Here is a 16071-nt window from a genome sequence, read left to right on the forward strand (position 1 = left end):
ACTCAATCCTTAAATACATTCATCCAATCTGTTGAATTTGCTTAACAAATCTTATACTTGAAATCCAATATGGAATGACTTGGAATGCAAGCCACACCTCAAATCTTACATCGACATATTATTATATCATATCCAAATATACATCATATCATGATTTACAATCCTCCAAATGAATACATATACCATATAAATCATTTGGAAAAACTAATACATAAGTCATATTAATATATACATAATCATAACATCAATACCTCAAGTATAACAAAAGTGGCATAGACATCCCTCATGCTCACCAAATACCTAGATATCACGTGAGGCATATATACATATAACAAAATACATATCCAACTAGCATACTATATCATGGCACTATCCATGCCTCGTCAGTACCTGCACCTGAAATCCCCATAATGCGAGGTGAGATATACATATATATCGCAGTAAACTAGGGGTCCTTGGAGATTCCTCCACGCCCAAGTTCACTTTAGCATAAAAGCAATAAACCATATGATACAACATATACATATCATGCTATGCAAATAATGTTCATCCAAACATTCCTGCAGAATGTTCATGCCGCAATAACAATGAATTCTATTGGCCAGAGAAACTACACTCTGTGAATTACACAAGGAATTCTCCTTAATACATACCAAGTGCAAACATAGCATACACACACACACACACACACACACATATATATCTATATATCCAATGCATCATATCAAATCTATGCAATTACATATACCCCTTCAAGGCATGGTGGAACAAGCACGAGATAAATCCCAAGATCCGACAGCTTACCTACAGTAGCCTTCCTATCAAACCTTTCTTGTATCCCATTCAAAAGACAACAACACAAAGCTTGATCCAATGAGAGATTCAAGTGTCCAGGTTCATTGCTTGATCCAATGGTTGTCTGCTCATTATTCTATCACTAGAATCACTCCTAGAATTCATTGATAACAAGCAACATCAATCACCATTAACCAATTACTTGTATTGCAAGAAAACACCCTTTTTCTATGTGTAATTTTTGAAAATACCATAGATTGTCCAAATGATGATCTAGCTTCATTTCTATCGATTATTTTTGTCCCTTAACATACTTTCCAAAGGACCTAAGGCTACACATGCATCTAACACCATCATCCATGAAAGTACATCATTATGTCAACCTAAAATGACCCATTATGAAAACTAGATGTAAATGAGGTTTTCTTACCTCAAATGGCTTCACAAATCTTCAAGGAGTAATTCTCAACCCTTGAAAGAGATCAAACAAGCCTTCTTTGCTCAAAAACTCAAGAAAATCGCCACCTATCCTTGGAGTTTTCTCTCCACGCACTCACTTTCAACCAATTGTGAATTATAGGTTAGGTTTGTATTGAGATTCTAAGCAACTTCCTAGTTCACACTTTGGTGATTCAATACTCACACAAGAAAATAGAAATCCAAGCTCTTCTCCAATGAGATCTCGAGTCTCACATGAAGAAGGCAGCCAAGGAGAGAGAAGAAAATGGTTTCATGACTTAAACTTAGATATTTTGAACTAAATATCTAATTTACTTAAAGTCAAAGCAACTTTAAGCGTTATTCCAATTACGTCCTCTCATTAATTTAGTTCATCTAACATGATTTTAGACTTTCACTAAAATGATTTCATTGTGTTTCACTCAATTATTTTTAAGTCCCGAGTAACTTTGCCTACTAACAATTATACCCTAAAACTCACATTATTTGCATTTTTTTTTTCCAAAAATGCCTTATTTTTAGCTAATTAGATTTTCAACCTAATTATACCATTATTCTCATGATTAAATCATTAATCATATCACAAATCCATATTATACAGGTTAGGGTTATTTATTAAGTCCTAGAGATGGTCAGCGAACCATCTAGGCAACGAAGACCTAGCGGTCAGCGTGCCCCCGAAATAAAGACCCTGAATGGCCAGCATCTCATTCAGGATATTAAGTCCTAGATGGTCAGCGAACCATCTAGGCAACAAAGACTGGGTGGTTAGTGTGCCCCTAGAATGAAGACCCTAAATGACTAGCGTCCTATTCAGGAGATTAAGTCGTACATGGTCAACGAACCATCTAAGCAGCGAAGACTGGGTAGTCAGTGTGCCCCCGTAATGAAAACCCTGAATGGCGAACGTCCCATTTAGGAGATTAAGTCCTAGATGGTCACCGAACCATCTAGGCAACGAAGATAGGGCGGTCAACATGCCCCCGGAATGAAAACCCTAAATGGCCAGCGTCCCATTCAGGATACTAAGTCCTAGATGGTCAGCGAACCATCTAGTCAACAATGACAGGGCAGCGAACATGCCCTTAGAATGAAGACCTTGAATGGCTAACGTCCCATTCAGGAGATTAAGTCCTAGATGGTCAGCGACTCATCAAACCATCTAGGAAACAAAGACCGTGTGGTCAGCGTGACCCCGAAATGAAGATCTTGAATAACCAGCGTCTCATTCAAGAGATTAAGAGCCATCTAGGCAACGAAGACCGGGTGATCAGCGTGCCCCCAAATGAAGATCTAGTATAACTAGGTACATTATGTTATTTAAATGTTGTTAATGTTAGTTGCGTAGGTTAATGATCAGCAAATAGAAAGATATGGACAACTGGGCATCAATGACCCAAGTTGTTGGGCATTATTTATTATATATGCTACTAATAACATTATTGATTCCATCATCGACATATGAAGGATACATTATCGTCACTGTCATAAAGAAAAGAACAAATACTCTCTACTTGGTAGACAGCATCACTGTTGTCGGTTGATGGGAATGCATATTTATCATTAAAATCATTGTCTTTTCTCTCTTGGAACACATTATTTGCTCTGGAAGCTTGTATCTGCAATCCTGGTTTGAATTATTCAAAAATATTTCTTATTATTTTATGATCGTAACATCATTTTATTCTAGCAAGTCATCACTTTGCGGTTGACGTGATTAATATTAAGAGTTGTATCACAAGCCTTACACCATGATTAATATGTCTCCGTCATCATAAGATGGAATATCTTCTAATAATATCTTTGAAGAGTGATGAGTTAGTTCAAATTTCAAATACTATATTACTGTAACATGAAGCCCAAGCATGTTACATCTTCATATTCGTTGAGCGCTTGGTGCTGATTGGGATTCATTGTCTTCTTGGCTCCAACCAAGTCTCTTGGTTATATATGTGTTTAATTGCTAGTTCTACTGGATCTATAAATCCATAATTGTTTATTTGAAGATGTATCAGCTCTTGCTTAAGCGCTTACTGGGAATCCACATATTTGTTGAGCTTGGGATACACACATCTTTCACTGCTCTATCATTACTTTCCAAGCTTTCAACATGATGTTCAAGTATTATGATTCACATTGGCCTGTTCTAATATCAAGACCTTTGTTAGTGAAATTCTTGTACTCAAAGACCTCTTGGAAGGCGCAACAGTTGTTGGGTCGCTATTCAACAACTTTATATAACTATTTTAGAAAGTGAAGCAGGTAGTAACATATATGAGATCAAAATCTTCACTCCTCCAATATCGACTCCTTCAACAAAAAGTCATCTCTTGATTAATATTGAGGTGCATTCTATATGAGAAAATATGGATTTGTCATATATATTATGGAGCGGGTTGACCGAATTTCTTCAAAGAGCTTCACTAGCACATCCACATTCGACCCGATATTTGGTCTAACTAGGTTGAGCTAACCGACTAGATACTGATAAACATGCCAAGTGATTGTGTTAATCTTCCAAAGTCTGAAACAATTGTTGAACTTGATGCACGTATTATGTAATGCTAACTCATCATACCAATGTGAATCTTTGGTAATCCAAAAACAAGAGCGGGCGTCAAACCTCCCTTTTAGGCCAAAAGCATAAAGCATGACATTGATCTCCATGTCTTCGCATCAAAACTTGTCGCTTTCTTTTTTGTTCATTTGTGACCATTTGATAAAACTTCTTAGTATTCAGCTCAAATTTCAGCTCATAATTAACATACACTTATAATCAATGATCAGTTTGTATGAGTGACTACATCTAGAATCGAGAAAACACAAGTTGAGGCAGAAGCTTATTGATGTGACACTTGAATTGGAAATTGCAAAGAATGTTTACATGAGACTATTCAATATGTTGAAGATGGTTGATCGGATACTGATAAAGCATATCCATGGAGTACCATGATAAGCGGTAGCTGACCCAGGAGCATATGTGCAATTTGATTTCTTTGCTACAGAACTAACTAGAAAGACAACATATCGCCATTATGAGAATGAACGGTGAAGGAATGGTCGGCGTAGGCGACAGAGAACAATTAACAGGGAAATTGATGAGCAAACTCCTTTGTAGGGCTCAGTATTATTGAAAATCAACAATCACACAAAATCGAGAAAACAGAAAAAGAGATAAGAGCAGAGAGATTGACACGATGATTTATCCTAGTTCACCCAATTAAGGCTACCAGCTTGTCTGTACTATATTCTCCTCACCGCCACTCGTTATAAGTCATTCGGTTTGCAAAGGAAATATAAATAGAATTAGAAAACTCTAACAGCAGCTATTCATGGGCCCAATTCCAAACTGCTAAGAAAATTACAATAAAACAGAGACTCACAATAGTACCTAGCCTCTACAGGCCTGGGGCGCTGCCCCCCGAACCCCCGCTGGGACGGCTCCCCTGCACCCCCGCCTGCTTACCTGGGAGCGGGATCCCAGTTGCCTTTCTACTGACCCCGATAATTCAGATAATTAGAGCCCTCATCAGCATGCGAAGTATGAGCCATACCCAACAAGTATAAACCCAGAAATTAAGGGGTACTTATCATCTCATATAATCTCACGCAATAAGAGCAAGAAGATTTTGCAGAGAGGCACAACAAACTTCGTATTGGGACCCATATGTATATTAGTACAACTTGAATGTGTTGCAATTTGTCCCTTGAATGAAGGTGATCCATACACGAAGACAATAAATATTATCAAGCACATTGGTCAACATGAAAAGTAAATATCAATCAGCACACACACATAACTCCATCAAAATGAAGAATGTCATAGAAGACGACCGGTTAAAGCATCGAATTAATTGCAGATCAAGGATAACAAGGCACGTTACAAATCTTCTAGCTATGCCGACCAGTTTTAACACACTCATATATAAACATGAAGACCGACATAAAGGCTCATATCGATCGGTTAGATTATTATATCATTCTTTTAAAACTACACACTACGGACAACTAGCTTAAGATCCCATATACCTTGACACCCTAACTTCATAAGCTACGAAGTTGGAGGGCTTCTATTCTGACAAGCCCCTTTAGACCTAATAAATTGGGCCCAATGTTAATAGCCCAGAACCTTTTAGAGGGGACTCCATGATAAGCCATAAAGTTTCATCACAGGAGATTCCCTTTATTCCTACACTGTTGCCCATTGTACACTAACAGTCAACACACCTTACAACAAAGGTAAGGCTTGGCTAGGTGGTATAGGTCTTTCCCCCCTCCTCATTCTGTCTCTCGCGCTTAGAGTGACCTATCCTCCCTAAATATCCGCTTCTCCTATTGAAAGGGTATCATCTATTCCATTCATAAGATGTTACTCTGCTAAAATGTAGAGTCACCATAGCCATTTACACACTCATCCTTTGAGATATAACACTTGGAAAACTCTAACAGAGCCTTAGTCCATACCAATACTACTAAAAATACCTTTAGATTGACATACTTCACCCTTTGAGAATACATCCATGCTTTGGCAAAAACAAATAGTTCAATTACTAATTTTAACCCGACTTTAAAAGTGTATGCATTTTGTGCAACAGAATAAGAGTGTAATATATCAATTTACTATCCATAAAAATATAGGCATTTAGAGTTAAGGTAATCAAACTATTGTCTCATGCATAAAATTTAAATATCAAATTCATATTAAAATATAATACTCCGTTGTACATGTATATTTAATGTGTAACTGTAGATAGTTGTAGCAATTATAGAAATATTGTAGTTTGTTCAAATACACTTTCAAATAGTATAGGAATCAATTGAACATAAGTCATATACTAATTCAAAGAATTAAAAACAAGAAGCTCAAAATATATAGTAAACGGATACAGTGCAACAACGAAATTAAAGAATGTAAGTGATAACTCTTATGATTTGGGTTAATTAGGAATAGATTTTTTTATCTGATTTTGGGTACTTGTTTTCTAAAATTATGAAAAAAAAAATATGATGTGCTTTTATACTCATTTTCAATGTGAACTAAATATTAATTAAGTTACAATTATTTGATTTTGTTTAACTATCCTTTTTCTTTTATTTTATTTTTAACCCTACGCAGTGACTTCGGTATTTTATTAGTATGTAAAGGAGAGGATGGCTTTTGGTACAGCATAGCAACACTTCCATTGATTCTTTTTATTTTTCTATTGAGAAAACAAGGAGAAAATAGACAGGTCCTATGAGAAAATTCCCAAATAATAGAACTTTAATCAACAAACTTATTTCATTGGTCATATAATATTGTGATAATCCTATGTGCTTTTTCTAACATATTATTTAAAATATCATCAATATGAATTGTCAAAAATAGAGTACCACTGTATCTCTTAATTCTCATTCATAATTTTCTCATAATCAGAGGTGTATTTATACACAAACTGTACATTCAAAATCCTAACAAACTAGATGAAATAAAGGAAACAAACTTCTGATTCTATCTATACAAATTGAAATATACAAGAACAGAATAACAACTATTTTTCTATTTTGAATTCCAAATTGCTACATTTCAACACTCCCCCTCAAGTTGGAGCAAAGATATCAATCATGCCCAACTTGCTTATTGCTTCATGGAGGACTTTCCCTGACATAGCTTTGGTTAAGATATCTGCAAGTTGGTCTTCGGATCTGACAAATGGGAAGTGTATAATACCTTGATCCCAGTTTTCCTTGATGAAGTGTCGATCAACCTCAACATGTTTAGTTCTATCATGTTGAATTGGGTTGTGAGCAATTGCAATTGCTGCATTATTATCACAATGCAGATCCATCGGCTGTTTATAGATAATTCCTAGATCTTTAAGGACATTTTTAATCCATATTAATTCACACACACCTTGAGCCATTCCTCTATACTCAGCCTCTGCGCTTGATCTTGCTACCACCTTTTGTTTTTTACTTTTCCATGTGACAAGATTGCCTTCTACAAATGTAAAATAACCAGATGTTGAATGCCTAGTTGTTTTGTCTCCTGCCCAATCAGAGTCAGTGAAACCAAAAACAGATGAGGAATTATTTTTAGAAAACAACAATCCTTTTCCTGGAGATCCCTTTAAATATCTCAAAATTCGGTATACTGCCTCCATATGATCTATGCTTGGAGAATGCATAAATCTACTAACTACACTCACTGCATAAGAGATATCTGGCCTGGTATGTGATAGATAGATTAGTCTCCCAACTAGTCTTTGATATCTACCAATGTCAGTGGCAACTTGATCCGGGTAAATGCCTAACCTGTGATTCATTTCTATTGGTGTTTCTACTGGTTTACTAGCCAGCATCCCAGTTTCACTTAGGAGATCCATAGTGTATTTTCTTTGTGAGAGGAATATGCCATGTTCAGACCTTGATATTTCAATACCCAAAAAATACCTAAGTTGTCCTAGATCCTTCATCTCAAATTCAGAACTTAAGTAATTTTCTAATTTTTTCATCTCACAATGATCATCTCCAGTTAAAATCATATCATCTACATAAACAATTAAAGCAGTTACCTTGCCCTTATGATGCTTTATGAAGAGGGTGTGATCTGCATTGCTCTGTTTGTACCCAAAATTCTTCATAGCTAATGAGAACCTCCCAAACCAAGCTCTAGGTGACTGCTTTAACCCATATAAAGCCTTTTTTAACTTGCATGCATCAAACTTTCCTCTGTTTTGCAAATTTACCCCAGGTGGAAGTTCCATATAAACCTCTTCCTTCAAGTCTCCATTCAAAAAAGCATTCTTCACGTCAAACTGTTTGAGAGGCCAGTTTCGGTTTGCTGCCAGTGATAATAAAATACGAATGGTGTTCAATTTAGCTACAGGAGCAAATGTATCTTGATAATCTATCCCGTACTTCTGTGTAAACCCCTTAGCAACCAGTCTTGCTTTGTACCTATCAATGCTCCCATCAGCTTTGAGTTTTACAGTGAAAACCCACTTACATCCAATCGTTTTCTTTCCTTGCAGCAGAGGAACAATATCCCATGTTGAGTTCTTCTGAAGAGCTTCCATTTCAGTGTTCATAGCTTATTTCCATCTTGGATCCGCCAATGCTTCCTGTATATTGTTAGGAATAGCTACATAAGATAATTGATTTACAGCTAGAGCATATGATCCAGACAACTTATGAGTAGATACATAATTACTGATGGGATATTTAGCTTTTGCTTTGGGATCAGGTTCATATAGTGTCTTAGGGACACCTTTGTTGGGTCGGTGAGAGCACCTTAATTGTTGAACAAGAGGATTTGAGGGAAGAGCAGTATTAGGGGAATTAATATGTGTAGGTTGAGAGCATACCTCAGGTGCAGAAACCTGTACAGAATCAATGACATCTCTAGATGGTGTCTCGGGTAGTGGTGTTAAAGGAGATGAGCTCATACCAGGATCAGATGTCTGGGACAGCGAAGATGGTTGCACTTCAGCAGATGGTTGCGCTTCAGCAGGAACAATGGTAATTGACTGTGGTAGTTCTATACAAACTTCTCCTCCAACAAGCTCATGTGATATCTCCCCCTGAGGAGAAGGACTAAGAACTCCCCCTGAGCTAAAATAGGGCTCCCCCTCATAAAAAGAAGCTTCGAGAGTCATGTGAATTTTTTCCAGAATGGGATCAAAGCAACGGTACCCTTTTTTTGAATCCGAGTATCCAACAAAGATGCATTTGGTGGCACAGGGGTCAAGTTTGCTGCGTAGAGCTTTGGGTTTGTGAGCATAAACAGTACAGCCAAATATGCGGGGTTCTAAATTAGAGATGTGAGGGATGGAAAAATGAGAGTGAAGAACTGTTTGAGGGGTTTGGAATTGAAGGACACTAGAGGGTGTACGGTTAATTAGGTAGGTAGCGGAGAGGACAACTTCACCCCAATATTTTTCAGGGACATTCATGCCAAATAAGGAAGCACGCACAACCTCCATAAGGTGTCTGTTTTTTCGTTCAGCTAGGCCATTTTGTTGTGGCGTATAGGGACGTGAAGTTTGATGACGGATGCCATGGTCAAGCAAGAATGTGGAAAAACGGTGGATAAATATTCTTTCCCATTATCAAACTGAAGAACCTGGATTTTGGAATTCTATAGTGTGGCTACCATAGCATGAAAACGTTGAAATGCAGGAAATGTGTCACTTTTGGTACGTAACAGAGAAACCCATGTCATTTGGGAGAATTCATCAATAAAAGTGATAAAGTAATATGCTTTAGAGAAAGATGGTATGCGGGCAGGGCCCCAAATGTCTGAGTGAATCACTTAAAATGAAACATTACTCTTATTGATACTTGGGGAAAAAGGGATACGATGGCTCTTAGCCATTTCACACACAGTACAAGAAAAATCAGAACATCTAAGGGTAGCAAATAATTTGGGAAACAACTTTTGCAAATAAGGGAATGAGGGGTGTCCTAATCTTCTGTGCCATAACCAGATAGCTTCTCGAGCTTCATCAGCAGCCAAAGTAGAACAAGCATGAGCAGGAGAACGATCACCCATCCAATTGTGATCCAGAAAATACAAGCTACCTCGTTTAACACCATAGCCAATTGTCATCTTTGTTGAGATGTCCTGAAAAATACAATGAGTAGGCCAAAAAGTGACAAAACAATTCAAGGATGAAGTCAGTTGGCGAACAGAAAGCAAATTAAATTCCAAGGAAGGAACAACTAAGACAGATTCAAGATGTAAAAAAGGGGATAAAGAAATAGAACCCTGGCCAGTGACAGGAGAGATGCCTCCATTAGCAGTAGAGATAAAAGGTTGGGAGGAGGAACAAAAATTACTCAAAATAGAGGAGTCTCGAATCATATGATCAGAAGCTCCGGTATCAATGATCCATGTATTATTTCTAGACAATACAGAGAAAGCATAAGGTTTACCAAATGTGCCCTGATGAGAAATATGCGCCGCTGGAGGAGAGGATGAAGTAGCAGGAGTGACTTCAATACGGCCAGACTTGTCCACAGCAAGCCTCATTGATTCTTTGCACAAGTCAAATTTGGCATTTCGAAGGATGAGAGTAGATCCCTCTTTCATCAGATCCACTTGTTCCTTTCTAGCGGTGAATACGATCATTGTTGTTTCATCACCCACCAAACTTTCAGCAATTCGTTGAGGACGACCCCTCTGCACTATCATCTTTGTATCGACAACTTTCACAGTTAGATTAAGTCCATTGGTTTCCTGAGCGGCTTGTTGGTTTAGTACAATTCTTACCACTTAAGAGTCCTCAGTTCGAAACTGGCGTAAAGGCCTTTCTCAAGTTGGAATAACTAAACAGAGTGGGTTAAAAAAAATGTAAAGAAAAAATGGTTTGATTAAAAAAAAAGAAAAAGAAAAGATTAGGATCTGAAGAAAACAAAGGAAAATAGAGAGAAGAAAGGGATGGGTTTCGGGTGGGTTTCAAGAAAGAGAGTAAATAAAAAAATAGGAATAGGTCCAGGATCAGAAGGCTATTGATACCATGTCAAAAATAGAGTACCACTGTATCTCTTAATTCTCATTCATAATTTTCTCATAATCAGAGGTGTATTTATACACAAACTGTACATTCAAAATCCTAACAAACTAGATGAAATAAAGGAAACAAACTTCTGATTCTATCTATACAAATTGAAATATACAAGAACAGAATAACAACTATTTTTCTATTTTGAATTTCAAATTGCTACATTTCAACATGAATGATGAGATTTAAGTTAATTATACCAATCCATATTATTATTATTATCATGTTTTGAACTTCTAAAATATTGGAATTCAACATTAAATTTAGAGCGGTACAAATGAATTATCCTGTGGCATTATGTTATATCCCATACGGGTTATAGTTGAAAAGCCTGGAGAACCAAAAGATCCACAATATTATTTTAATTATGAACAAACTAATTCACCTTTGATATATAAATATATATATATATATATATATATATATATATGATTTATTATTTATTTTGTCATTTCCTTATAATTATGTGCTCCGGGTAGGGTGTTAATGGATCGAATTTATCCAAATAAAATATACGATCAACAATACTAATAATTTTAGAAAGATTCATAAATTCAATATATATCCAAAAAATAAAATATAGAACAAAATCATTCAAAAATCTACTTAACCAATAAACTAAAGTAGTACAAAATTCTGCATATCCAAAAGAACAAAAAAGTACAAATTCTGCGTAAACAATGAAAGGAAAACAAAGGCGAAATGCTTGGAGATGGCTTCCATGAAGAGAATGACGGAGAACGGTTGCTTGATGACTTGAGTGGGTTGGGCGCGACGATAAGAGTGAAAATTAGGTTAGTATAAAAAATATAAAATAAAAAAGAGTTAGTAGGTCATCCTGACGGGCTTTAAAGTCGGACTTTTAAATTGGAACCTGCGGCATTTTTATTAAATAAGTTTTTATATAAGTCTAAGAGCCTCTTTGGATCTTCTATTTTTTTAAGCTAGAAGCTACTTATAAGCTAAAGCTAAAAGAAAGAGCTTAAAAAAAAGCTAAAAACTGTTTGGTAATCACATAAAAAATTTAGCTTAAAAGCACATATTTCAAGAAAATTATCTCTCTCTATCTTTATAACTGCATTATAAAAAAAGCTCACAATTCAAGAAAAACATATAAGAGCTTAAAAAAAGCTCTTTCTAGGAGCTTTTAGTTTTCAGCTTTTTTTTCATTATAAAAAAAGAGTTTTTTTATTATAAGAGCTTTTCCTAAAACCTGTTTGGTCTGGCTTATGCTTATAAGTAACTTCTAGCTTAAAAAAAAAAAAAGAATCCAAACAGGCACTAAGTCTGAAACCAACAACCAAAACACACAGATTAGACCAGGCCTACATGAGTCGGGCCAAAGGCCCCTCAAAGGTTCCTGACTCTTTTAACACCCCTACTTTCGGGGAGTACATAGTTATAAGGGGATGACAAGACAAAACCTTATAAGGGGAGGAGTACATAGTTATAAGGGACTGACTGGATAAAACCTTATATCCTGTGACTGAGGATCAAATGGACCTATATATATATATATATATATATATATATATATATATATATATATATATATGGTTTAACATTTCTATTTTTATTGGGGAATTTTTTTCTCTGTCAAACTCACATGAAAGTGAGTACATCTCACTAATTTTTTCTCTTTATTTTTTTTTCAAAATAAGGCTATTCACTTTTATTTGAGGGTGATACAAAAATATTTTTCACACACACATATATATTGGGTGTACCGGGTACACTAGGGCTTTGTTTGAGAGTTGGTTTTAGGAAGGGAAGGAAAGGAAAGAGAGGGTTTTAGAAAGCACTTCCCTTGTTTGTTAGTTTGTTTGTGAGTTTAAAAATTGAGGGAAAGGAATTGGAGATTTTTACTAAACCCTCCAAAACATTCATTCTTCTTAAAATTAAAGTTCTCCCAAATTGGGAGGTTTGAAGGATAAAATATTAAAAATTACTTATTTACCCTTAGCATTAAAATGTGAAAACTACATAAATGTGAATTATTTTAAAATGAGACATTATTAGAAAAGTCTCAAATACCGCCAGAATTTATTGAAGAAAAATATTTCGTCAAAAATAGTGCTGAAATTTTTGATGAAAATTATATACATCCAAAAATTTCCGTCAAAACTAAAGACAAAATTAGAGACGGGACCAGAATTTGCCATAATCAGTGACATAATTTTTTTACATAAAAAATTCAATCAAAATTATTGATAGAATATAAATTTCGTCAAAACTTTCAACGAAAAAATTTTTATCCAAAATTTTGACGAAATACATTTCCATCGAAAAGTTTCGACGTAAAACAATTATGTCAAATTTTTTTACGAAAAACATTTTCAACAAAATTTTTCGCAAAAATATTTCCTTCAAAATTGTGACTAAAAACATTTATGTAAAAAATTTTGAAGGAAATTTTTTTTTTCAAAATTCATTACTGAATCTAAATTTCGTTAAACCATTTCCTTCAAAATATTTAAAAAAAATATATATTCATAGAAATTTTTGACGAAAAAAAAATTCTGTCGAAATTCTTAACGAAACTCATTTCTATCGAAAATTTTAGACGTAAAATATTTTCGTCAAGTTTTTTTGATAAAACACATTTCCATCAAAATTTTCAGCAGAACACATTTCTGTCCAGATTTTTTGACAGAAAGTATTTTCGTAAAAAATTTTGACGAAAATATTTCGATAAAAATTTTAAAGGAAAATATATTTTGTCAAAACTCTTTACAGAATCTAAATTTCGGTTAAAGTTTCGTATGAAACATTTTCCTCAAAATTTTTGACAAAACAATTTCTGTCGGAATTTTTGTGAGAACATATTTCCATAGAAATTTTGAACGGAAAACATTTTGTCAAAATTTTTGACGGAATTCTTTTTTCGTTTAAAACATTTGATGGAGAAAATCATTTTCGTCAAAACTTTTGATAAAAACTAAATTTCATCGAAAATTTTATCGGAGAAAAAATTTCGTCGCTTTTTGACGAAAAATATTTTGGCAAAATAATATTTTTGTGACAAAATTTTTGTCATTTGCAACGTAGAAATTTCGTCGAAAATATGATCTTTTTTAATATTGCGAAAAGTACATAAATAATTTTGTTATAAATTTTAAATTTAATTTAATTTGTAAAATTTAGTAATTATATTTATTTTAAAAATGAGGTAAAATGGTAAAAGTATCTCATTAACCCTCTATTTTCCTCCCTTATCATTTTTTAACTCCCAAACAAAAGAAGAGAATATCCTTTAATTTCCTTCCTTTCCTTCCCCTCCCTCTCCCTTGGATCCTTTTTCCACCCTTTTCCTCGAAACTCCCAAACAAAGTCTAGAGGAAGTAAAAGTCCATTGGAAATAAACTATAGAGAAAAATCATGGAAAGTAATAGAAAACCCCTTAACTGAACTGGATGGCGATCCCAAAACCTTTTAAATTCAGTTAAATGTTAAGGCTTAAAAGCTTAAGTTCGCATAAAAGTTGGCCTCATTGCGAACAATTTCGACTTACCAATCTTTCTTAAGAGGAGTTTCAGTTCTAGTTAAGATAGTGTAGTACATAGATGGGATTAAAGTATCTGCTGTAACTTTAAATAAATATACCTGCTGTGCACTTAAACTACACCGTTTTGCACTTAAACTACACTGTTTAGTCTTTTCTTAATTTAAACGAATCGTGCTTCCGACTTCCCCTCGTACATCGTTTTGCACTTAAATTTTGACTGTCAGAAATAGAAAGCCAAGTACCAGGTGGAATGTACATCATCAACAAGAAGGGGCCACATATTTGGTGGGTTGATCAGCACCTTTTCATTATGAAAATGCTCCACCGTCTGAATCTCCCAAAGATTCGATTGCAACACTTTCCATATGAGCAGGTAAAAAGAACTTTGGTTCACAACTTCACAGCTATAAATCAATTTCTCTTATTTCCCTTTTTTGGCTTCTCCTTTTTCATTATTTAACTCAGGTCATCAATGGAGGAAAATTTACTTCTGACGAAGATGCATTCTGCAGGGACGCCATTGTTGCAAAGAAGACAGAATATTTAAGTGCACGATAGGTAAGGAAGCGCAAGAAAAAAAGACAAAACGGTGTAGTTTAAGTGCACATCAGGTATATTTATCTAAAGTTACAGCAGAAACTTTAAACCCTACATAGATTGCTCCATTTTCTCTCAATTATCCGGTTGGCCCCACTTTCCATTTAATTTTTAAAATCTTTATTTATTTTTCCTTTAAAGAGAATATTATTTTTTTAGAAAGGATATTTTCCGTTTGAAAAAATTTGCATTTTAAATTAAGAATTGTAATGATGTGTAATTTATTTTTAAACTAGAGCGGATCCCAATCCCTACGATTGGTCAAATACCAAAGTTTTACTGTAAGATCTATATATTCATTAGAAAGATAATTTTATTGAAATTGTTTACATATAGAAAATTTTTATTCCCAAAACTTAAGAAAGATATCTTCACTTCATCTGTAATTTTACGTAATAACATGAGGTTATTTAAGAAATTAAAAAGAAATAAAGAATTTTGGTTAATCACATTCACTTCTGGTAAAATTGAAACTCCTTCACTCGCTTGTGAGAAAATAGGACTATCACATATTTCCAAAATTTGAGACTTTTTTTTTTTTGATAACATTAAGGGGCGAAGCTCCAAACAAAAACAAACTAACAACCAGAAACAAAAAATAACTATCCAGGGACTATATCCCTACAAGAGGAGATTCCCTGAAGATCGTGATCAAATAACTGAGCAAGGTGAAACGACATAACTCTATGACTCCAGAATCCAGTATCTTTGTGAAGAGCAGACTTGGCTAACCAATCAGCACAGGAATTAGCTTCTCTTGGAATATGAGAAAGCGTTACCTCCCAATCCTGACCAATGAGTGCTTGTATCTTAGCCACTATACGAGGCTGACAAGCTGCATTGCAATCAGCAAGCAAAGAGAATACTTCAGAAGCATCTCCTTCTAGTTCCACCTTCTTAAATCCCAGTTGCCAAACCAATTCCAGACCTTTTAGAGTTCCCCAAAGCTCCGCCATTAAAGGAGTGTAAGCACCAATATGATACTCAAAGCCTCCCAACCAAGAGCCATCATCAGATCTGATAATCCCACCACAAGCAGCCACCTCAGTATTCCTTTCAACTGCCCCATCAATATTAATCTTCACCCAATTTAACCTTGGAGGTTTCCATAAACTCATACGAGTTGGATGAATGCTAGTAGTAGCCATAGCCTTCCTACCCATGCAGTTA

This window comes from Gastrolobium bilobum, unplaced genomic scaffold (assembly GCF_033153095.1).
Source record: "Gastrolobium bilobum isolate Gb01-03AN ecotype WA unplaced genomic scaffold, APGP_CSIRO_Gbil_v1 utg8466, whole genome shotgun sequence".
Classification (NCBI taxonomy): Eukaryota; Viridiplantae; Streptophyta; class Magnoliopsida; order Fabales; family Fabaceae; genus Gastrolobium; species Gastrolobium bilobum.